Raw genomic sequence first — 15,349 nt, 5'->3', positions numbered from 1 at the left:
TACGGCGAGTTAGACTCTTCTATAATCCCGGCTTCCAAAAGCTCTGAGATCTTCGTTCGTACCCGGCCCCTTTCAGCAAAGGACAAGCGGTAAGGTCGATAGGAGACCGGCTCATTCGTTACTAGCTCAATTTTCATTTCGGCCCTGTCCGTTCTGCCGAGTTCCATCAGATCGCTGGCGAAGCAGTCTCGATATGAGTTTAACAGCTCGTGTAACTGCAACCGAGTTTCTTCGGATACGTCCGGTCCCGTAACGATATCTTCCACAGGAAGCGGAGGTCTTTGGACGATTTCCGCGTGTAAAACTTCGGTGACGGATGCTGTTTCCCTAAAGCACGGTTCGCCTCGTGCTACTATCTGCCCAGCTTTAATAGTTAAATCTTGATCCGATACATTGAAAATTGGCAGTGACGTTTCCCCATCTTGACCAACTGAGCAAACAGTACGGGGGATGCAATATTCGTTTCCCGGCTTCATCCTCATGCTGGTTTCTATGTACAAGTCTAGTGGGTCGTGACTACGTCCTTGCGTTACTAGGTCTACTACTCCTATGTAGTTAGACGGGATAACAGTGGCTCCTTTAGCCCAAAGGTTTACCGCCGGTTCTGGTAACGACGGGATATCCAGATTGAGAAGGCATTCGTCGCCGTCTTGCTCGTTGGGACGTTCTTCAAAAATACGTAAGTTTTTCTTTCGCTTGACAACTACAATGTGTTGTTGTTCGGTAAAGGGCTGTCCGATTAAGAGGGGTATATCTTGAGCTGTGTCAGGTACTACGTGGATCTTGACCTCGGCCGTCGCCTGGTCAACCCTGAGACTAACCTTGCCCACTCCTAAAAGCTTCGTTTTCCCTGAGCCGTAACCACCTATGAACGAGTCTCCGTCGACTTCATCGGTTTCTATTTTCAGCTGCTCAGCTTCGCTTTTTCGTATAGCGACGCATTTGCTACCCAAGTCATCGTACGACCTTATCTGTATTCCATTAACTTCCGCATCCATGAAATACTTCTGATTGGCATCAACATCAGCGTGTTTACTCTCAACGTGAGCGATTTCTCGAGTTTGACTTGGAAGCGATTTCGTGGTGCAATCCTTAGATTCGTGCCCTGGTCGTCTACACGTGAAGCAACGCATTACCTTCTGGGGCTTCTTGCAGTCTCGCGACATGTGTCCATATGAAGAACAGTTAAAACAGAGAGGTTCACCATGTTTAAACTTCGGTTTTCTTCGAGAATTAGACGATCCATTGCTACGCTCCTCAGTCTTTGGTTCTTGGGGTTGGGGCTTCAGATCGGGAGCCCTTCCGTGACGCCCATTGTTATCCTTGACTGATTCGTTGGAAAAGTTGGCTTTGTTTCGTTTTGATGATTGTAATCGGTCTTCCAACTGTCGCATCGCCTTAAGGAGCTCCGGTAGTGTATCGTAGTCACGGACGCTCAAAGACGCAATCAGCTGTTCGTCGTGCAGACCTGTGATTATGTATTCCATCATGTCATCGTTTGAGAGGCCGCAGAGCCTCGCCTTGGCTACTTTGTCGTGATAATATACTTCTACAGATTCCCCTGAACGGCGGGTCCTCTGTTCCATATCGCGGTAAAGCCTTTGAGAGTTCTTGACTGGCGGGAACCATTCTACGAGAAGTTCCTTCCATTCGCCCCAAGTGTGTACCACAGTATCAAGGCTTTCATACCATACTTGAGCAGTTCCTTTGAGTTTCGGCATTGCTGTGTTGATGATGAGACGCTCAGACCAACCGTAGGCCCTTGCAGCATCGTCAATCTTCCTTATCCATTGATTTATCGTTTGATGAGGTGCCATTGCAGGATCAAAATCAGGGATAATTCTACTGGCATCCCCGGAATTTGTATCGTGATTCCGGTTAGCGCCATTCCCAGCCGCCGCTAACGTTTGCTCTACAGCAGCACCGACCGCTAATTTTATCGCTTGTTCAAAGGCTGTAAGAGAAAGCATCCCTTGAGGTACTTGCCTGCCAGCTTCGTCTTGTAGCCTAAGCCCTTCCATTCCGGGTGGAATAATTCGTTCGTTGCGGGAATTCTCACTTGAGACGGATCCCCGTTCTCGTTCGTTATCCTCGTCTCCAGAGTCCGAGTTGACACTCATTGGACCAACAGCTCGAGGAGATTCTGATAATTCGTGAAAAGAATCTTCGCTATCGCTGATATGTTCGTTGTTGACGTGGATTAATCGAGAACCTTCGTTCAAGGCGTGAACTCTTTCCGAGAGAACGCGATGGGTGTCGGAGTTTCCGCTAGATGAGCCGTGAGTTTGGTTATTCTCCTCAAAATAGTCGTTGGAAAGCTCCTCGTTTATAGTAGGCTGATCGTTGCCCTCGGGTTCAGAGACTTCGGAACCCGCCGTGTCGTTGGTTACGTTGAAATCGTTATTCTCGGTGAAATTATCTTTGCTTACCGTAGGCGCTTCGTTGCCTCCGGGTTCTAGGACGTTGGAACCCGTTCGTGAAGGAAAGTCGTCAGTAATTTCGTTAATCGCGCTGGTAGAGAGCTTAGTGTTGAGATTTTCGTATGAAAGTTCGTCGCTTACGTTTGGCGTTTCGTGGCCTACAGATTCAAGAACGTTGGAATCTGTTCGCGATGTAATTTCAGTGGGGTTTTCTCTTCGTTTCGTGCTACCAGTTGGCGGTTTCGTTTCGCGGCATAAAATGCACCTCGTGGGCCTAGTATTTTTCACTCGCTCGCTTCTTCGTACGTGGAGACAGCTCTCTGTTTCTTGCATGAATCGTTGGCAAGGTGACCGTGTAGCTCCCTTTGTCTCACAAAAGCTCACGAGTAAAAATAAGGCCAAAGTTCGCAATTTAATCGTTCAGTTCATCCGCGCCGTTAACCGAAGGTTCGTTATATGTAAACATAATAAAACCGACTGTTTCGTTTACCGTAGAAATAGAAATACCGATGTTAGCGCGATAAAAACATAACGTTTCCCGTTACTACGTGACGAGGCTTAGGACTCGGCTTTGTTTTCTGCACGTTTTCGTACCGGGCAAAAATGTTTTTCGTATCGCGTTTCATCTCCTAATATAACGGCGTAATTGGATAAATATCCCACTTCTGAGATGTAAGAGTCGTGTATTGATTAGTCAGGATCATTAGTGTAATAAAAGAGTTTAATCAATGAAATAAAACAAAGTAAATCAGGTACGTTACATAGCGTTAATACTACCGTCCTCTCTCTACGAGAGCCGCGCGTTAAGAGGCCGTATTCCTCCTCTTTCCTACCTAAGCGTGTGCGAGGCGAGGGAATAGGGTTATTGATCGAGTTTTTGGCAGGACTCTAGCGCCATCTATTAGTAAGGGGGTTTGGGCGCTAACAATCTGTTGGGATATTCCCGCGCAGGTTCGATTCCTGCCGACTGGGTTCGGAATAACATACTTATTCCAATGATTGCTTTAGTAGTTCCACACTTTTTGAGTGGTCTCGGATAACAGAAGCAGTCGTGGCCGAGTGGTTAAGGCGACAGACTAGAAATCTGTTGGGATATTCCCGCGCAGGATCGAATCCTGCCGACTGCGATTGAGCAAAGATTTTTTATTTCAATAATACCTTTGGTGGTTTCACAGATTTCTGAGTAGTCTCGGTTAATCGAAGAGTCGTGGACGAGTGCTTAAGGCGACAGACTCGAAATCTGTAGCGATATTCCCGCGCAGGTTCAAATCCTGCCGAGTGCGTTCGAACTAACATACTTATTCCAATGATAGCTTTAGTAGTTCCACACTTTTTGAGTGGTCTCCGTTAAAAGAAGCAGTCGTGGCCGAGTGGTTAAGGCGACAGACTCGAAATCTGTTGGGATGTTCCCGCGCAGGTTCGAATCCTGCCGATTGCGATTGAGCAAAGATTTTTTATTTCAATAATACCTTTAGCAGTTTCACAGATTTTTGAGTGGTCTCAGTTAACAGCAGCAGTCGTGGCCGAGTGCTTAAGGCGACAGACTCGAAATCTGTTGGGATATTTCCGCGCAGGTTCGAATCCTGCCGACTGCGTTCGAACTCACGTACTTATTTCAATGATAGCTTTAGTAGTTCCACCATTTTTTAGTGGTCTCGGTTAACAGAAGCAGTCGTGGCCGAGTGGTTAAGGCGACAGACTAGAAATCTGTTGGGATATTCCCGCGCAGGATCGAATCCTGCCGACTGCGATTGAGCAAAGATTTTTTATTTCAATAATACCTTTGGTGGTTTCACAGATTTCTGAGTAGTCTCGGTTAATCGAAGCAGTCGTGGACGAGTGCTTAAGGCGACAGACTCGAAATCTGTAGCGATATTCCCGCGCAGGTTCAAATCCTGCCGAGTTCGTTCGAACTAACATACTTATTCCAATGATAGCTTTAGTAGTTCCACACTTTCTGAGTGGTCTCCGTTAAAAGAAGCAGTCGTGGCCGAGTGGTTAAGGCGACAGACTCGAAATCTGTTGGGATATTCCCGCGCAGGTTCGAATCCTGCCGATTGCGATTGAGCAAAGATTTTTTATTTCAATAATACCTTTAGCAGTTTCACAGATTTTTGAGTGGTCTCAGTTAACAGCAGCAGTCGTGGCCGAGTGGTTAAGGCGACAGACTTGAAATCTGTTGGGATACTCCCGCGCAGGTTCGAATCCTGCCGACTGCGTTCGAACACACATACTTATGACAATGATAGCTTTAGTAGTTCCACAATTTTTTAGTGGTCTCGGTTAACAGAAGCAGTCGTGGCCGAGTGGTTAAGGCGACAGACTTGAAATCTGTTGGGATACTCCCGCGCAGGTTCGAATCCTGCCGACTGCGTTCGAACACACATACTTATTCCAATGATAGCTTTAGTAGTTCCACAATTTTTTGAGTGGACTCGCTTAACAGAAGCAGTCGTGGCCGAGTTCTTAAGGCGACAGACTCGAAATCTGTTGGGATATTCCCTCGCAGGTTCGATTCCTGCCGACTGCGTTCGAACTCACATACTTATTCCAATGATAGCTTTAGTAGTTCCACAATTTTTTAGTGGTCTCGGTTAACAGAAGCAGTCGTGGCCGAGTGGTTAAGGCGACAGACGTGAAATCTGTTGGGATATTCCCGCGCAGGTTCGAATCCTGCCGACTGCGATTGAGCAAATATTTTTTATTTCAATAATACCTTTCGTGGTTTCACAGATTTCTGAGTAGTCTCGGTTAATCGAAGCAGTCGTGGCCGAGTGGTTAAGGCGACAGACTTGAAATCTGTTGGGATATTCCCTCGCAGGTTCGAATCCTGCCGACTGCGTTCGAAGTCACATACTTATTCCAATGATAGCTTTAGCCGTTCCACAATTTTTTAGTGGTCTCGGTTAACAGAAGCAGTCGTGGCCGAGTGGTTAAGGCGACAGACTAGAAATCTGTTGGGATATTCCCGCGCAGGTTCGAATCCTGCCGACTGCGTTCGAACTAACATACTTATTCCAATGATAGCTTTAGTAGTTCCAAAATTTTTTGAGTGGACTCGCTTAACAGAAGCAGTCGTGGCCGAGTGGTTAAGGCGACAGACTAGAAATCTGTTGGGATATTCCCGCGCAGGTTCGAATCCTGCCGACTGCGATTGAGGAAAGATTTTTTATTTCAATAATACCTTTGGTGGTTTCACAGATTTCTGAGTAGTCTTGGTTCATCGAAGCAGTCGTGGACGAGTGGTTAAGGCGACAGACTCGAAATCTGTAGCGATATTCCCGCGCAGGTTCGAATCCTGCCGAGTGCGTTCGAACTCACATACTTATTCCAATGATAGCTTTAGTAGTTCCACACTTTTTGAGTGGTCTCGGTTAACAGAAGCAGTCGTGGCCGAGTGGTTAAGGCGACAGACTCAAAATCTGTTGGGCTATTCTTGCGCACGTTCTAATCCAGCCGACTGCGTTCGAAATAACATGCTAATTCCAATGATAGCTTTAGTAGTTCCACAGATTTTTGAGTGGTCTCAGTTAACAGCAGCAGTCGTGGCCGAGTGGTTAAGGCGACAGACTCGAAATCTGTTCGGATATTCCCGCGCAGGTTCGAATCCTGCCGATTGCGATTGAGCAAAGATTTTTTATTTCAATAATACCTTTAGTAGTTTCACAGATTTTTGAGTGGTCTCAGTTAACAGCAGCAGTCGTGGCCGAGTGGTTAAGGCGACAGACTCGAAATCTGTTGGGATATTTACGCGCAGGTTCGAATCCTGCCGACTGCGTTCGAACTCACATACTTATTCCAATGATAGCTTTAGTAGTTCCACAATTTTTTGAGTGGACTAGGCTAACAGAAACAGTCGTGGCCGAGTGGTTAAGGCGACAGACTCGAAATCTGTTGGGCTATTCCCGCGCACGTTCGAATCCATCCGACTGCACTCGAAATAACATGCTAATTCCAATGATAGCTTTAGTAGTTCCACCGATTTTTGAGTGGTCTCAGTTAACAGCAGCAGTCGTGGCCGAGTGGTTAAGGCGACAGACTCGAAATCTGTTCGGATATTCCCGCGCAGGTTCGAATCCTGCCGATTGCGATTGAGCAAATATTTTTTATTTCAATAATACCTTTAGTAGTTTCACAGATTTTTGAGTGGTCTCAGTTATCAGCAGCAGTCGTGGCCGAGTGGTTAAGGCGACAGACTCGAAATCTGTTGGGATATTTCCGCACAGGTTCGAATCCTGCCGACTGCGTTCGAACTCACGTACTTATTTCAATGATAGCTTTAGTAGTTCCACAATTTTTTAGTGGTCTCGGTTAACAGAAGCAGTCGTGGCCGAGTGGTTAAGGCGACAGACTTGAAATCTGTTGGGATACTCCCGCGCAGGTTCGAATCCTGCCGACTGCGTTCGAACACACATACTTATTCCAATGATAGCTTTAGTAGTTCCACAATTTTTTGAGTGGACTCGCTTAACATTAGCAGTCGTGGCCGAGTGGTTAAAGCGACAGACTAGAAATCTGTTGGGATGTTCCCGCGCAGGTTCGAATCCTGCCGACTGCGATTGAGCAAAGATTTTTTATTTCAATAATACCTTTGGTGGTTTCACAGATTTCTGAGTAGTCTCGGTTAATCGAAGCAGTCGTGGACGAGTGCTTAAGGCGACAGACTCGAAATCTGTTGGGATATTCCCTCGCAGGTTGGATTCCTGCCGACTGCGTTCGAACTCACATACTTATTCCAATGATAGCTTTAGTAGTTCCACAATTTTTTAGTGGTCTCGGTTAACAGAAGCAGTCGTGGCCGAGTAGTTAAGGCGACAGACTTGAAATCTGTTGGGATATTCCCGCGCAGGTTCGAATCCTGCCGACTGCGTTCGAACAAACATACTTATTCCAATGATAGCTTTAGTAGTTCCAAAATTTTTTGAGTGGACTCGCTTAACAGAAGCAGTCGTGGCCGAGTGGTTAAGGCGACAGACTATAACTCTGTTGGGATATTCCCGCGCAGGTTCGAATCCTGCCGACTGCGATTGAGCAAAGATTTTCTATTTCAATAATACCTTTGGTGGTTTCACAGATTTCTGAGTAGTCTCGGTTAATCGAAGCAGTCGTGGACGAGTGCTTAAGGCGACAGACTCGAAATCTGTTGGGATATTCCAGCGCAGGTTCGAATCCTGCCGACTGCGATTGAGAAAAGATTTTTTATTTCAATAATACCTTTGGTGGTTTCAGAGATTTCTGGGTAGTCTCGGTTATTCGAAGCAGTCGTGGACGAGTGCTTAAGGCGACAGACTTGAAATCTGTTGGGATACTCCCGCGCAGGTTCGAATCCTGCCGACTGCGTTCGAACACACATACTTATTCCAATGATAGCTTTAGTAGTTCCACAATTTTTTGAGTGGACTCGCTTAACAGAAGCAGTCGTGGGCGAGTGGTTAAGGCGACAGACTAGAAATCTGTTGGGATGTTCCCGCGCAGGTTCGAATCCTGCCGACTGCGGTTGAGCAAAGATTTTTTATTTCAATAATACCTTTGGTGGTTTCACAGATTTCTGAGTAGTCTCGGTTAATCGAAGCAGTCGTGGACGAGTGCTTAAGGCGACAGACTCGAAATCTGTTGGGATATTCCCTCGCAGGTTGGATTCCTGCCGACTGCGTTCGAACTCACATACTTATTCCAATGATAGCTTTAGTAGTTCCACAATTTTTTGAGTGGACTAGGCTAACAGAAGCAGTCGTGGCCGAGTGGTTAAGGCGACAGACTAGAAATCTGTTGGGATATTCCCGCGCAGGTTCGATTCCTGCCGACTGGTTTCGGAATACCATACTTATTCCAATGATAGCTTTAGTAAGTCCACACTTTATTGAGTGGTCTCGGTTCACAGAGGCAGTCGTGGCCGAGGGTTAAGGCGACAGACTTGAAATCTGTTGGGATATTCCCGCGCAGGTTCGAATCCTGCCGACTGCGATTGAGCAAAGATTTTTTATTTCAATAATACCTTTGGTGGTTTCACAGATTTCTGAGTAGTCTCGGTTAATCGAAGCAGTCGTGGACGAGTGGTTAAGGCGACAGACTCGAAATCTGTAGCGATATTCCCGCGCAGGTTCGAATCCTGCCGAGTGCGTTCGAACTAACATACTTATTTCAATGATAGCTTTAGTAGTTCCACACTTTTTGAGTGGTCTCCGTTAACAGAAGCAGTCGTGGCCGAGTGGTTAAGGCGACAGACTCGAAATCTGTTGGGCTATTCCCGCGCACGTTCGAATCCATCCGACTGCACTCGAAATAACATGCTAATTCCAATGATAGCTTTAGTAGTTCCACCGATTTTTGAGTGGTCTCAGTTAACAGCAGCAGTCGTGGCCGAGTGGTTAAGGCGACAGACTCGAAATCTGTTCGGATATTCCCGCGCAGGTTCGAATCCTGCCGATTGCGATTGAGCAAATATTTTTTATTTCAATAATACCTTTAGAAGTTTCACAGATTTTTGAGTGGTCTCAGTTAACAGCAGCAGTCGTGGCCGAGTGGTTAAGGCGACAGACTCGAAATCTGTTGGGATATTTCCGCGCAGGTTCGAATCCTGCCGACTGCGTTCGAACTAACGTACTTATTTCAATGATAGCTTTAGTAGTTCCACAATTTTTTAGTGGTCACGGTTAACAGAAGCAGTCGTGGCCGAGTGGTTAAGGCGACAGACTTGAAATCTGTTGGGATACTCCCGCACAGGTTCGAATCCTGCCGACTGCGTTCGAACACACATACTTATTCCAATGATAGCTTTAGTAGTTCCACAATTTTTTGAGTGGACTCGCTTAACATTAGCAGTCGTGGCCGAGTGGTTAAAGCGACAGACTAGAAATCTGTTGGGATGTTCCCGCGCAGGTTCGAATCCTGCCGACTGCGATTGAGCAAAGATTTTTTATTTCAATAATACCTTTGGTGGTTTCACAGATTTCTGAGTAGTCTCGGTTAATCGAAGCAGTCGTGGACGAGTGCTTAAGGCGACAGACTTGAAATCTGTTGGGATATTCCCGCGCAGGTTCGAATCCTGCCGACTGCGTTCGAACAAACATACTTATTCCAATGATAGCTTTAGTAGTTCCAAAATTTTTTGAGTGGACTCGCTTAACAGAAGCAGTCGTGGCCGAGTGGTTAAGGCGACAGACTAGAAATCTGTTGGGATATTCCCGCGCAGGTTCGAATCCTGCCGACTGCGATTGAGCAAAGATTTTCTATTTCAATAATACCTTTGGTGGTTTCACAGATTTCTGAGTAGTCTCGGTTAATCGAAGCAGTCGTGGACGAGTGCTTAAGGCGACAGACTCGAAATCTGTTGGGATATTCCAGCGCAGGTTCGAATCCTGCCGACTGCGATTGAGAAAAGATTTTTTATTTCAATAATACCTTTGGTGGTTTCACAGATTTCTGGGTAGTCTCGGTTAATCGAAGCAGTCGTGGACGAGTGCTTAAGGCGACAGACTCGAAATCAGTTGGGATATTCCCTCACAGGTTCGATTCCTGCCGACTGCGTTCGAACTCACATACTTATTCCAATGATAGCTTTAGTAGTTCCACAATTTTTTAGTGGTCTCGGTTAACAGAAGCAGTCGTGGCCGAGTGGTTAAGGCGACAGACTTGAAATTTGTTGGGATATTCCCCCGCTGGTTCGAATCCTGCCGACTGCGTTCGAACAAACATTCTTATTCCAATAATAGCTTTAGTAGTTCCACAGTTTTTTGAGTGGTCTTGGTCAACAGAAGCAGTCGTGGACGAGTGGTTAAGGCGACAGACTCGAAATCTGTAGCGATATTCCCGCGCAGGTTCGAATCCTGCCGAGTGCGTTCGAACTAACATACTTATTCCAATGATAGCTTTAGTAGTTCCACACTTTTTGAGTGGTCTCCGTTAACAGAAGCAGTCGTGGCCGAGTGGTTAAGGCGACAGACTCGAAATCTGTTGGGCTATTCCCGCGCACGTTCGAATCCATCCGACTGCACTCGAAATAACATGCTAATTCCAATGATAGCTTTAGTAGTTCCACCGATTTTTGAGTGGTCTCAGTTAACAGCAGCAGTCGTGGCCGAGTGGTTAAGGCGACAGACTCGAAATCTGTTCGGATATTCCCGCGCAGGTTCGAATCCTGCCGATTGCGATTGAGCAAATATTTTTTATTTCAATAATACCTTTAGTAGTTTCACAGATTTTTGAGTGGTCTCAGTTAACAGCAGCAGTCGTGGCCGAGTGGTTAAGGCGACAGACTCGAAATCTGTTGGGATATTTCCGCGCAGGTTCGAATCCTGCCGACTGCGTTCGAACTAACGTACTTATTTCAATGATAGCTTTAGTAGTTCCACAATTTTTTAGTGGTCTCGGTTAACAGAAGCAGTCGTGGCCGAGTGGTTAAGGCGACAGACTTGAAATCTGTTGGGATACTCCCGCGCAGGTTCGAATCCTGCCGACTGCGTTCGAACACACATACTTATTCCAATGATAGCTTTAGTAGTTCCACAATTTTTTGAGTGGACTCGCTTAACATTAGCAGTCGTGGCCGAGTGGTTAAAGCGACAGACTAGAAATCTGTTGGGATGTTCCCGCGCAGGTTCGAATCCTGCCGACTGCGATTGAGCAAAGATTTTTTATTTCAATAATACCTTTGGTGGTTTCACAGATTTCTGAGTAGTCTCGGTTAATCGAAGCAGTCGTGGACGAGTGCTTAAGGCGACAGACTTGAAATCTGTTGGGATATTCCCGCGCAGGTTCGAATCCTGCCGACTGCGTTCGAACAAACATACTTATTCCAATGATAGCTTTAGTAGTTCCAAAATTTTTTGAGTGGACTCGCTTAACAGAAGCAGTCGTGGCCGATTGGTTAAGGCGACAGACTAGAAATCTGTTGGGATATTCCCGCGCAGGTTCGAATCCTGCCGACTGCGATTGAGCAAAGATTTTCTATTTCAATAATACCTTTGGTGGTTTCACAGATTTCTGAGTAGTCTCGGTTAATCGAAGCAGTCGTGGACGAGTGCTTAAGGCGACAGACTCGAAATCTGTTGGGATATTCCAGCGCAGGTTCGAATCCTGCCGACTGCGATTGAGAAAAGATTTTTTATTTCAATAATACCTTTGGTGGTTTCACAGATTTCTGGGTAGTCTCGGTTAATCGAAGCAGTCGTGGACGAGTGCTTAAGGCGACAGACTCGAAATCAGTTGGGATATTCCCTCACAGGTTCGATTCCTGCCGACTGCGTTCGAACTCACATACTTATTCAAATGATAGCTTTAGTAGTTCCACAATTTTTTAGTGGTCTCGGTTAACAGAAGCAGTCGTGGCCGAGTGGTTAAGGCGACAGACTTGAAATTTGTTGGGATATTCCCCCGCTGGTTCGAATCCTGCCGACTGCGTTCGAACAAACATTCTTATTCCAATAATAGCTTTAGTAGTTCCACAGTTTTTTGAGTGGTCTTGGTTAACAGAAGCAGTCGTGGCCGAGTGGTTAAGGCGACAGACTAGAAATCTGTTGGGATATTCCCGCGCAGGTTCGAATCCTGCCGACTGCGATTGAGCAAAGATTTTTTATTTCAATAATACCTTTGGTGGTTTCACAGATTTCTGAGTAGTCTCGGTTAATCGAAGCAGTCGTGGAAAAGTGGTTAAGGCGACAGACTCGAAATCTGTAGCGATATTCCCGCGCAGGTTCGAATCCTGCCGAGTGCGTTCGAACTAACATACTTATTCCAATGATAGCTTTAGTAGTTCCACACTTTTTGAGTGGTCTCCGTTAACAGAAGCAGTCGTGGCCGAGTGGTTAAGGCGACAGACTCGAAATCTGTTGGGCTATTCCCGCGCACGTTCGAATCCAGCCGACTGCGTTCGAAATAACATGCTAATTCCAATGATAGCTTTAGTAGTTCCACAGATTTTTGAGTGGTCTCAGTTAACAGCAGCAGTCGTGGCCGAGTGGTTAAGGCGACAGACTCGAAATCTGTTCGGATATTCCCGCGCAGGTTCGAATCCTGCCGATTGCGATTGAGCAAATATTTTTATTTCAATAATACCTTTAGTAGTTTCACAGATTTTTGAGTGGTCTCAGTTAACAGCAGCAGTCGTGGCCGAGTGGTTAAGGCGACAGACTCGAATTCTGTTGGGATATTTCCGCGCAGGTTCGAATCCTGCCGACTGCGTTCGAACACACATACTTATTCCAATGATAGCTTTAGTAGTTCCACAATTTTTTGAGTGGACTCGCTTAACAGAAGCAGTCGTGGGCGAGTGGTTAAGGCGACAGACTAGAAATCTGTTGGGATGTTCCCGCGCAGGTTCGAATCCTGCCGACTGCGGTTGAGCAAAGATTTTTTATTTCAATAATACCTTTGGTGGTTTCACAGATTTCTGAGTAGTCTCGGTTAATCGAAGCAGTCGTGGACGAGTGCTTAAGGCGACAGACTTGAAATCTGTTGGGATATTCCCGCGCAGGTTCGAATCCTGCCGACTGCGTTCGAACACACATACTTTCCAATGATAGCTTTAGTAGTTCCACAATTTTTTGAGTGGACTCGCTTAACAGAAGCAGTCGTGGCCGAGTGGTTAAGGCGACAGACTAGAAATCTGTTGGGATATTCCCGCGCAGGTTCGAATCCTGCCGACTGCGTTCGAACACACATACTTTCCAATGATAGCTTTAGTAGTTCCACAATTTTTTGAGTGGACTCGCTTAACAGAAGCAGTCGTGGCCGAGTGGTTAAGGCGACAGACTAGAAATCTGTTGGGATATTCCCGCGCAGGTTCGAATCCTGCCGACTGCGATTGAGCAAAGATTTTTATTTCAATAATACCTTAGGTGGTTTCACTGATTTCTGAGTAGTCTCGGTTAATCGAAGCAGTCGTGGACGAGTGCTTAAGGCGACAGACTCGAAATCTGTTGGGATATTCCAGCGCAGGTTCGAATCCTGCCGACTGCGATTGAGAAAAGATTTTTTATTTCAATAATACCTTTGGTGGTTTCACAGATTTCTGGGTAGTCTCGGTTAATCGAAGCAGTCGTGGACGAGTGCTTAAGGCGAGAGACTCGAAATCAGTTGGGATATTCCCTCGAAGGTTCGATTCCTGCCGACTGCGTTCGAACTCACATACTTATTCCAATGATAGCTTTAGTAGTTCCACAATTTTTTAGTGGTCTCGGTTAACAGAAGCAGTCGTGGCCGAGTGGTTAAGGCGACAGACTTGAAATTTGTTGGGATATTCCCCCGCTGGTTCGAATCCTGCCGACTCCGTTCGAACAAACATTCTTATTCCAATAATAGCTTTAGTAGTTCCACACTTTTTTGAGTGGTCTCGGTTAACAGAAGCAGTCGTGGCCGAGTTGTCAAGGCGACAGACTAGAAATCTGTTGGGGTATTCCCGCCAGGTTCGAATCCTGCCGACTGCGATTGAGCAAAGATTTTTTATTTCAATAATACCTTTGGTGGTTTCACAGATTTCTGAGTAGTCTCGGTTAATCGAAGCAGTCGTGGACGAGTGCTTAAGGCGACAGACTCGAAATCTGTTGGGATATTCCAGCGCAGGTTCGAATCCTGCCGACTGCGTTCGAACTAACATACTTATTCCAATGATAGCTTTAGTAGTTCCACACTTTTTGAGTGGTCTCGGTTAACATAAGCAGTCGTGGCCGAGTGGTTAAGGCGACAGACTAGAAATCTGTTGGGATATTCCCGCGCAGGTTCGAATCCTGCCGACTGCGATTGAGCAAAGATTTTTTATTTCAATAATACCTTTGGTGGTTTCACAGATTTCTGAGTAGTCTCGGTCAATCGAAGCAGTCGTGGACGAGTGGTTAAGGCGACAGACTCGAAATCTGTAGCGATATTCCCGCGCAGGTTCGAATCCTGCCGAGTGCGTTCGAAAAAACATTCTTATTCCAATAATAGCTTTAGTAGTTCCACACTTTTTTGAGTGATATCGGTTAACAGAAGCAGTCGTGGCCGAGTTGTCAAGGCGACAGACTAGAAATCTGTTGGGATATTCCCGCGCTGGTTCCAATCCTGCCGACTGCGATTGAGCAAAGATTTTTTATTTCAATAATACCTTTGGTGGTTTCACAGATTTCTGAGTAGTCTCGGTCAATCGAAGCAGTCGTGGACGAGTGGTTAAGGCGACAGACTCGAAATCTGTAGGGATATTCCCGCGCAGGTTCGAATCCTGCCGACTGCGTTCGAGCTAGCATACTTTTTCCAATGATAGCTTTAGTAGTTCCACACTTTTTGAGTGGTCTCGGATATCAGAAGCAGTCGTGGCCGAGTGGTTAAGGCGACAGACTAGAAATCTGTTGGGATATTCCCGCGTAGGTTCGAATCCTGCCGACTGCGATTGAGCAAAGATTTTGTATTTCAATAATGCCTTTAGTAGTTCCACAATTTTTTAGTGGTCTCGGTTAACAGAAGCAGTCGTGGCCGAGTGGTTAAGGCGACAGACTAGAAATTTGTAGCGATATTCCCGCGCAGGTTCGATTCCTGCCGACTGCGTTCGAACTCACATACTTTTTCCAATGATAGCTTTAGTAGTTCCACAATTTTTTAGTGGTCTCGGTTAACAGAAGCAGTCTTGGCCGAGTGGTTAAGGCGACAGACTTGAAATCTGTTGGGATATTCCCGCGCAGGTTCGAATCCTGCCGACTGCGTTCGAACACACATACTTATTCCAATGATAGCTTTAGTAGTTCCACAATTTTTTGAGTGGACTCGCTTAACAGAAGCAGTCGTGGCCGAGTGGTTAAGGCGACAGACTAGAAATCTGTTGGGATATTCCCGCGCAGGTTCGAATCCTGCCGACTGCGATTGAGAAAAGCTTTTTATTTCAATAATACCTTTGGTGGTTTCACAGATTTCTGGGTAGTCTCGGTTAATCGAAGCAGTCGTGGACGAGTGCTTAAGGCGAC

At 46.1% G+C, this 15,349-nt stretch overlaps 66 non-coding genes across 66 annotated transcripts; all 66 read left to right on the top strand.

Annotated features, from left to right (window-relative positions):
- Positions 1 to 3,465: 3,465 nt before the first annotated feature.
- TRNAS-AGA (transfer RNA serine (anticodon AGA)) lies at positions 3,466 to 3,547 on the top strand. The gene has a single exon. It is a non-coding gene; the product is annotated as a tRNA-Ser (tRNA).
- Positions 3,548 to 3,776: 229 nt separating this feature from the next.
- TRNAS-CGA (transfer RNA serine (anticodon CGA)) lies at positions 3,777 to 3,858 on the top strand. Its single transcript has one exon. It is a non-coding gene; the product is annotated as a tRNA-Ser (tRNA).
- Positions 3,859 to 3,933: 75 nt separating this feature from the next.
- On the top strand, positions 3,934 to 4,015 carry TRNAS-CGA (transfer RNA serine (anticodon CGA)). The gene has a single exon. It is a non-coding gene; the product is annotated as a tRNA-Ser (tRNA).
- Positions 4,016 to 4,088: 73 nt separating this feature from the next.
- Positions 4,089 to 4,170, top strand: TRNAS-AGA (transfer RNA serine (anticodon AGA)). Its single transcript has one exon. It is a non-coding gene; the product is annotated as a tRNA-Ser (tRNA).
- Positions 4,171 to 4,400: 230 nt separating this feature from the next.
- TRNAS-CGA (transfer RNA serine (anticodon CGA)) lies at positions 4,401 to 4,482 on the top strand. The gene has a single exon. It is a non-coding gene; the product is annotated as a tRNA-Ser (tRNA).
- Positions 4,483 to 4,557: 75 nt separating this feature from the next.
- Positions 4,558 to 4,639, top strand: TRNAS-UGA (transfer RNA serine (anticodon UGA)). The gene has a single exon. It is a non-coding gene; the product is annotated as a tRNA-Ser (tRNA).
- A 73-nt stretch (positions 4,640 to 4,712) lies between these two features.
- On the top strand, positions 4,713 to 4,794 carry TRNAS-UGA (transfer RNA serine (anticodon UGA)). The gene has a single exon. It is a non-coding gene; the product is annotated as a tRNA-Ser (tRNA).
- A 74-nt stretch (positions 4,795 to 4,868) lies between these two features.
- On the top strand, positions 4,869 to 4,950 carry TRNAS-CGA (transfer RNA serine (anticodon CGA)). The gene has a single exon. It is a non-coding gene; the product is annotated as a tRNA-Ser (tRNA).
- A 73-nt stretch (positions 4,951 to 5,023) lies between these two features.
- TRNAS-UGA (transfer RNA serine (anticodon UGA)) lies at positions 5,024 to 5,105 on the top strand. The gene has a single exon. It is a non-coding gene; the product is annotated as a tRNA-Ser (tRNA).
- A 75-nt stretch (positions 5,106 to 5,180) lies between these two features.
- On the top strand, positions 5,181 to 5,262 carry TRNAS-UGA (transfer RNA serine (anticodon UGA)). The gene has a single exon. It is a non-coding gene; the product is annotated as a tRNA-Ser (tRNA).
- Positions 5,263 to 5,335: 73 nt separating this feature from the next.
- On the top strand, positions 5,336 to 5,417 carry TRNAS-AGA (transfer RNA serine (anticodon AGA)). The gene has a single exon. It is a non-coding gene; the product is annotated as a tRNA-Ser (tRNA).
- Positions 5,418 to 5,491: 74 nt separating this feature from the next.
- TRNAS-AGA (transfer RNA serine (anticodon AGA)) lies at positions 5,492 to 5,573 on the top strand. The gene has a single exon. It is a non-coding gene; the product is annotated as a tRNA-Ser (tRNA).
- Positions 5,574 to 5,648: 75 nt separating this feature from the next.
- TRNAS-CGA (transfer RNA serine (anticodon CGA)) lies at positions 5,649 to 5,730 on the top strand. The gene has a single exon. It is a non-coding gene; the product is annotated as a tRNA-Ser (tRNA).
- A 229-nt stretch (positions 5,731 to 5,959) lies between these two features.
- TRNAS-CGA (transfer RNA serine (anticodon CGA)) lies at positions 5,960 to 6,041 on the top strand. The gene has a single exon. It is a non-coding gene; the product is annotated as a tRNA-Ser (tRNA).
- A 75-nt stretch (positions 6,042 to 6,116) lies between these two features.
- Positions 6,117 to 6,198, top strand: TRNAS-CGA (transfer RNA serine (anticodon CGA)). The gene has a single exon. It is a non-coding gene; the product is annotated as a tRNA-Ser (tRNA).
- A 230-nt stretch (positions 6,199 to 6,428) lies between these two features.
- TRNAS-CGA (transfer RNA serine (anticodon CGA)) lies at positions 6,429 to 6,510 on the top strand. The gene has a single exon. It is a non-coding gene; the product is annotated as a tRNA-Ser (tRNA).
- Positions 6,511 to 6,585: 75 nt separating this feature from the next.
- TRNAS-CGA (transfer RNA serine (anticodon CGA)) lies at positions 6,586 to 6,667 on the top strand. The gene has a single exon. It is a non-coding gene; the product is annotated as a tRNA-Ser (tRNA).
- A 73-nt stretch (positions 6,668 to 6,740) lies between these two features.
- Positions 6,741 to 6,822, top strand: TRNAS-UGA (transfer RNA serine (anticodon UGA)). The gene has a single exon. It is a non-coding gene; the product is annotated as a tRNA-Ser (tRNA).
- Positions 6,823 to 6,896: 74 nt separating this feature from the next.
- TRNAS-AGA (transfer RNA serine (anticodon AGA)) lies at positions 6,897 to 6,978 on the top strand. The gene has a single exon. It is a non-coding gene; the product is annotated as a tRNA-Ser (tRNA).
- A 230-nt stretch (positions 6,979 to 7,208) lies between these two features.
- On the top strand, positions 7,209 to 7,290 carry TRNAS-UGA (transfer RNA serine (anticodon UGA)). The gene has a single exon. It is a non-coding gene; the product is annotated as a tRNA-Ser (tRNA).
- A 74-nt stretch (positions 7,291 to 7,364) lies between these two features.
- TRNAY-AUA (transfer RNA tyrosine (anticodon AUA)) lies at positions 7,365 to 7,446 on the top strand. The gene has a single exon. It is a non-coding gene; the product is annotated as a tRNA-Tyr (tRNA).
- Positions 7,447 to 7,521: 75 nt separating this feature from the next.
- TRNAS-CGA (transfer RNA serine (anticodon CGA)) lies at positions 7,522 to 7,603 on the top strand. Its single transcript has one exon. It is a non-coding gene; the product is annotated as a tRNA-Ser (tRNA).
- A 75-nt stretch (positions 7,604 to 7,678) lies between these two features.
- Positions 7,679 to 7,760, top strand: TRNAS-UGA (transfer RNA serine (anticodon UGA)). The gene has a single exon. It is a non-coding gene; the product is annotated as a tRNA-Ser (tRNA).
- A 74-nt stretch (positions 7,761 to 7,834) lies between these two features.
- Positions 7,835 to 7,916, top strand: TRNAS-AGA (transfer RNA serine (anticodon AGA)). Its single transcript has one exon. It is a non-coding gene; the product is annotated as a tRNA-Ser (tRNA).
- A 231-nt stretch (positions 7,917 to 8,147) lies between these two features.
- Positions 8,148 to 8,233, top strand: TRNAS-AGA (transfer RNA serine (anticodon AGA)). Its single transcript has one exon. It is a non-coding gene; the product is annotated as a tRNA-Ser (tRNA).
- A 70-nt stretch (positions 8,234 to 8,303) lies between these two features.
- Positions 8,304 to 8,384, top strand: TRNAS-UGA (transfer RNA serine (anticodon UGA)). Its single transcript has one exon. It is a non-coding gene; the product is annotated as a tRNA-Ser (tRNA).
- A 75-nt stretch (positions 8,385 to 8,459) lies between these two features.
- Positions 8,460 to 8,541, top strand: TRNAS-CGA (transfer RNA serine (anticodon CGA)). The gene has a single exon. It is a non-coding gene; the product is annotated as a tRNA-Ser (tRNA).
- A 73-nt stretch (positions 8,542 to 8,614) lies between these two features.
- On the top strand, positions 8,615 to 8,696 carry TRNAS-CGA (transfer RNA serine (anticodon CGA)). Its single transcript has one exon. It is a non-coding gene; the product is annotated as a tRNA-Ser (tRNA).
- Positions 8,697 to 8,770: 74 nt separating this feature from the next.
- Positions 8,771 to 8,852, top strand: TRNAS-CGA (transfer RNA serine (anticodon CGA)). Its single transcript has one exon. It is a non-coding gene; the product is annotated as a tRNA-Ser (tRNA).
- A 75-nt stretch (positions 8,853 to 8,927) lies between these two features.
- On the top strand, positions 8,928 to 9,009 carry TRNAS-CGA (transfer RNA serine (anticodon CGA)). The gene has a single exon. It is a non-coding gene; the product is annotated as a tRNA-Ser (tRNA).
- Positions 9,010 to 9,082: 73 nt separating this feature from the next.
- On the top strand, positions 9,083 to 9,164 carry TRNAS-UGA (transfer RNA serine (anticodon UGA)). The gene has a single exon. It is a non-coding gene; the product is annotated as a tRNA-Ser (tRNA).
- A 74-nt stretch (positions 9,165 to 9,238) lies between these two features.
- TRNAS-AGA (transfer RNA serine (anticodon AGA)) lies at positions 9,239 to 9,320 on the top strand. The gene has a single exon. It is a non-coding gene; the product is annotated as a tRNA-Ser (tRNA).
- Positions 9,321 to 9,395: 75 nt separating this feature from the next.
- Positions 9,396 to 9,477, top strand: TRNAS-UGA (transfer RNA serine (anticodon UGA)). The gene has a single exon. It is a non-coding gene; the product is annotated as a tRNA-Ser (tRNA).
- Positions 9,478 to 9,551: 74 nt separating this feature from the next.
- Positions 9,552 to 9,633, top strand: TRNAS-AGA (transfer RNA serine (anticodon AGA)). Its single transcript has one exon. It is a non-coding gene; the product is annotated as a tRNA-Ser (tRNA).
- A 75-nt stretch (positions 9,634 to 9,708) lies between these two features.
- On the top strand, positions 9,709 to 9,790 carry TRNAS-CGA (transfer RNA serine (anticodon CGA)). Its single transcript has one exon. It is a non-coding gene; the product is annotated as a tRNA-Ser (tRNA).
- A 230-nt stretch (positions 9,791 to 10,020) lies between these two features.
- TRNAS-UGA (transfer RNA serine (anticodon UGA)) lies at positions 10,021 to 10,102 on the top strand. The gene has a single exon. It is a non-coding gene; the product is annotated as a tRNA-Ser (tRNA).
- A 74-nt stretch (positions 10,103 to 10,176) lies between these two features.
- TRNAS-CGA (transfer RNA serine (anticodon CGA)) lies at positions 10,177 to 10,258 on the top strand. The gene has a single exon. It is a non-coding gene; the product is annotated as a tRNA-Ser (tRNA).
- A 73-nt stretch (positions 10,259 to 10,331) lies between these two features.
- TRNAS-CGA (transfer RNA serine (anticodon CGA)) lies at positions 10,332 to 10,413 on the top strand. Its single transcript has one exon. It is a non-coding gene; the product is annotated as a tRNA-Ser (tRNA).
- Positions 10,414 to 10,487: 74 nt separating this feature from the next.
- On the top strand, positions 10,488 to 10,569 carry TRNAS-CGA (transfer RNA serine (anticodon CGA)). Its single transcript has one exon. It is a non-coding gene; the product is annotated as a tRNA-Ser (tRNA).
- Positions 10,570 to 10,644: 75 nt separating this feature from the next.
- Positions 10,645 to 10,726, top strand: TRNAS-CGA (transfer RNA serine (anticodon CGA)). The gene has a single exon. It is a non-coding gene; the product is annotated as a tRNA-Ser (tRNA).
- A 73-nt stretch (positions 10,727 to 10,799) lies between these two features.
- On the top strand, positions 10,800 to 10,881 carry TRNAS-UGA (transfer RNA serine (anticodon UGA)). Its single transcript has one exon. It is a non-coding gene; the product is annotated as a tRNA-Ser (tRNA).
- A 74-nt stretch (positions 10,882 to 10,955) lies between these two features.
- Positions 10,956 to 11,037, top strand: TRNAS-AGA (transfer RNA serine (anticodon AGA)). Its single transcript has one exon. It is a non-coding gene; the product is annotated as a tRNA-Ser (tRNA).
- A 75-nt stretch (positions 11,038 to 11,112) lies between these two features.
- TRNAS-UGA (transfer RNA serine (anticodon UGA)) lies at positions 11,113 to 11,194 on the top strand. Its single transcript has one exon. It is a non-coding gene; the product is annotated as a tRNA-Ser (tRNA).
- Positions 11,195 to 11,268: 74 nt separating this feature from the next.
- On the top strand, positions 11,269 to 11,350 carry TRNAS-AGA (transfer RNA serine (anticodon AGA)). Its single transcript has one exon. It is a non-coding gene; the product is annotated as a tRNA-Ser (tRNA).
- A 75-nt stretch (positions 11,351 to 11,425) lies between these two features.
- On the top strand, positions 11,426 to 11,507 carry TRNAS-CGA (transfer RNA serine (anticodon CGA)). The gene has a single exon. It is a non-coding gene; the product is annotated as a tRNA-Ser (tRNA).
- A 230-nt stretch (positions 11,508 to 11,737) lies between these two features.
- On the top strand, positions 11,738 to 11,819 carry TRNAS-UGA (transfer RNA serine (anticodon UGA)). Its single transcript has one exon. It is a non-coding gene; the product is annotated as a tRNA-Ser (tRNA).
- Positions 11,820 to 11,893: 74 nt separating this feature from the next.
- On the top strand, positions 11,894 to 11,975 carry TRNAS-AGA (transfer RNA serine (anticodon AGA)). Its single transcript has one exon. It is a non-coding gene; the product is annotated as a tRNA-Ser (tRNA).
- A 230-nt stretch (positions 11,976 to 12,205) lies between these two features.
- Positions 12,206 to 12,287, top strand: TRNAS-CGA (transfer RNA serine (anticodon CGA)). The gene has a single exon. It is a non-coding gene; the product is annotated as a tRNA-Ser (tRNA).
- Positions 12,288 to 12,361: 74 nt separating this feature from the next.
- On the top strand, positions 12,362 to 12,443 carry TRNAS-CGA (transfer RNA serine (anticodon CGA)). Its single transcript has one exon. It is a non-coding gene; the product is annotated as a tRNA-Ser (tRNA).
- Positions 12,444 to 12,517: 74 nt separating this feature from the next.
- On the top strand, positions 12,518 to 12,599 carry TRNAS-CGA (transfer RNA serine (anticodon CGA)). The gene has a single exon. It is a non-coding gene; the product is annotated as a tRNA-Ser (tRNA).
- A 74-nt stretch (positions 12,600 to 12,673) lies between these two features.
- TRNAS-AGA (transfer RNA serine (anticodon AGA)) lies at positions 12,674 to 12,755 on the top strand. Its single transcript has one exon. It is a non-coding gene; the product is annotated as a tRNA-Ser (tRNA).
- Positions 12,756 to 12,830: 75 nt separating this feature from the next.
- Positions 12,831 to 12,912, top strand: TRNAS-UGA (transfer RNA serine (anticodon UGA)). Its single transcript has one exon. It is a non-coding gene; the product is annotated as a tRNA-Ser (tRNA).
- A 72-nt stretch (positions 12,913 to 12,984) lies between these two features.
- On the top strand, positions 12,985 to 13,066 carry TRNAS-AGA (transfer RNA serine (anticodon AGA)). Its single transcript has one exon. It is a non-coding gene; the product is annotated as a tRNA-Ser (tRNA).
- A 72-nt stretch (positions 13,067 to 13,138) lies between these two features.
- On the top strand, positions 13,139 to 13,220 carry TRNAS-AGA (transfer RNA serine (anticodon AGA)). Its single transcript has one exon. It is a non-coding gene; the product is annotated as a tRNA-Ser (tRNA).
- A 74-nt stretch (positions 13,221 to 13,294) lies between these two features.
- TRNAS-CGA (transfer RNA serine (anticodon CGA)) lies at positions 13,295 to 13,376 on the top strand. The gene has a single exon. It is a non-coding gene; the product is annotated as a tRNA-Ser (tRNA).
- Positions 13,377 to 13,606: 230 nt separating this feature from the next.
- Positions 13,607 to 13,688, top strand: TRNAS-UGA (transfer RNA serine (anticodon UGA)). The gene has a single exon. It is a non-coding gene; the product is annotated as a tRNA-Ser (tRNA).
- Positions 13,689 to 13,762: 74 nt separating this feature from the next.
- On the top strand, positions 13,763 to 13,843 carry TRNAS-AGA (transfer RNA serine (anticodon AGA)). The gene has a single exon. It is a non-coding gene; the product is annotated as a tRNA-Ser (tRNA).
- A 75-nt stretch (positions 13,844 to 13,918) lies between these two features.
- TRNAS-CGA (transfer RNA serine (anticodon CGA)) lies at positions 13,919 to 14,000 on the top strand. The gene has a single exon. It is a non-coding gene; the product is annotated as a tRNA-Ser (tRNA).
- A 73-nt stretch (positions 14,001 to 14,073) lies between these two features.
- TRNAS-AGA (transfer RNA serine (anticodon AGA)) lies at positions 14,074 to 14,155 on the top strand. Its single transcript has one exon. It is a non-coding gene; the product is annotated as a tRNA-Ser (tRNA).
- A 75-nt stretch (positions 14,156 to 14,230) lies between these two features.
- Positions 14,231 to 14,312, top strand: TRNAS-CGA (transfer RNA serine (anticodon CGA)). The gene has a single exon. It is a non-coding gene; the product is annotated as a tRNA-Ser (tRNA).
- Positions 14,313 to 14,386: 74 nt separating this feature from the next.
- Positions 14,387 to 14,468, top strand: TRNAS-AGA (transfer RNA serine (anticodon AGA)). The gene has a single exon. It is a non-coding gene; the product is annotated as a tRNA-Ser (tRNA).
- Positions 14,469 to 14,543: 75 nt separating this feature from the next.
- On the top strand, positions 14,544 to 14,625 carry TRNAS-CGA (transfer RNA serine (anticodon CGA)). The gene has a single exon. It is a non-coding gene; the product is annotated as a tRNA-Ser (tRNA).
- A 73-nt stretch (positions 14,626 to 14,698) lies between these two features.
- On the top strand, positions 14,699 to 14,780 carry TRNAS-AGA (transfer RNA serine (anticodon AGA)). Its single transcript has one exon. It is a non-coding gene; the product is annotated as a tRNA-Ser (tRNA).
- A 74-nt stretch (positions 14,781 to 14,854) lies between these two features.
- On the top strand, positions 14,855 to 14,936 carry TRNAS-AGA (transfer RNA serine (anticodon AGA)). Its single transcript has one exon. It is a non-coding gene; the product is annotated as a tRNA-Ser (tRNA).
- A 73-nt stretch (positions 14,937 to 15,009) lies between these two features.
- TRNAS-UGA (transfer RNA serine (anticodon UGA)) lies at positions 15,010 to 15,091 on the top strand. The gene has a single exon. It is a non-coding gene; the product is annotated as a tRNA-Ser (tRNA).
- Positions 15,092 to 15,165: 74 nt separating this feature from the next.
- On the top strand, positions 15,166 to 15,247 carry TRNAS-AGA (transfer RNA serine (anticodon AGA)). The gene has a single exon. It is a non-coding gene; the product is annotated as a tRNA-Ser (tRNA).
- The last annotated feature ends 102 nt before the right edge of the window (positions 15,248 to 15,349 follow it).

Source organism: Phalangium opilio, unplaced genomic scaffold (assembly GCF_054372755.1).
Source record: "Phalangium opilio isolate 3A_F unplaced genomic scaffold, DU_Popi_V2 ptg000105l_1, whole genome shotgun sequence".
Lineage (NCBI taxonomy): Eukaryota > Metazoa > Arthropoda > Arachnida > Opiliones > Phalangiidae > Phalangium > Phalangium opilio.
The sequence above is the reverse complement of the archived record's forward strand: the minus strand, read 5'-3'. Positions and strand labels throughout refer to the sequence as shown.